Raw genomic sequence first — 991 nt, 5'->3', positions numbered from 1 at the left:
GAATAGCATAATTTTACAACCAGAAGACATCCGCAATTATGCATAACAAGTTGATTATCTATGAAGTTGAATTAGACATATATGTTCTTTGCATTTACAATCATGCTTAAAAACATCTTGGGCATATGATTTTGCAAAATATATAAATTCACTTGTAATCTATAATCTCTTCTAAATTAGAATTGTAATTAGAATTGTAGATCTGCGGCCCGTCGACTCTGCCTTCAGACACAACATGGCAGCTTCAGCTGGGAATGCAGGAGCAGTGGGGTTGAGGCGGGCAGCCTCCGCGATATGCCTGGGCACTCTGCAGCTCAGCCCCCACCCAACTGTACCACAAGAAGGTAGTTGATCATTATGAAAATCCCAGAAATGTAGGGTCCCTTGACAAGACATCTAAGAATGTTGGCACTGAATTGGTTGGAGCACCAGCTTGTGGGGATGTTATGAAATTACAGATCCAAGTGGATGAAAAAGGAAAGATTGTGGATGCCAGATTCAAGACATTTGGCTGTGGCTCTGCCATTGCTTCGAGTTCCCTGGCTACTGAGTGGGTTAAAGGGAAAACGGTTGAAGAAGCCTTAACGATCAAAAATACTGACATTGCCAAGGAGTTGTGCCTCCCTCCTGTTAAGCTTCATTGCTCTATGCTTGCTGAAGATGCAATCAAGGCAGCCCTGGCGGACTACAAGCTGAAGCAGGGTCCCCCTAAAAAAGAGGAGCCTGAGGAGAAGTGACCACTCGTTCCCTCCAGGCTCGACTGTGCCTCATGGGCTGGCAATGCCATCCAGTCTTCCTTTCCAGCGCATTCCATCTCACCTCAAAGGTTAGGTGGCTCCTATACCCCAATAAAAGATCTATGTAATAATCACGCATAACGTCCTCCTGTTCTCATAGCAGCTCTCATTGAATATCCAGGAAAGGCACAGCTTGTGTTCCATCTTCTGGCTTATTTCTGCACCAGTAACCCCCTCAAGGCCTGTTGTGTATT

At 45.1% G+C, this 991-nt stretch overlaps 1 pseudogene; it reads left to right on the top strand.

Moving 5' to 3' along the window:
* Positions 1-235: 235 nt before the first annotated feature.
* LOC100011095 (iron-sulfur cluster assembly enzyme ISCU-like) lies at positions 236-749 on the top strand (annotated as a pseudogene).
* Positions 750-991: the final 242 nt, after the last annotated feature.

Source organism: Monodelphis domestica, chromosome 8, assembly GCF_027887165.1.
Source record: "Monodelphis domestica isolate mMonDom1 chromosome 8, mMonDom1.pri, whole genome shotgun sequence".
In the NCBI taxonomy this organism is placed as follows: domain Eukaryota; kingdom Metazoa; phylum Chordata; class Mammalia; order Didelphimorphia; family Didelphidae; genus Monodelphis; species Monodelphis domestica.
This window is presented reverse-complemented; position numbering and strand designations above follow the sequence as displayed.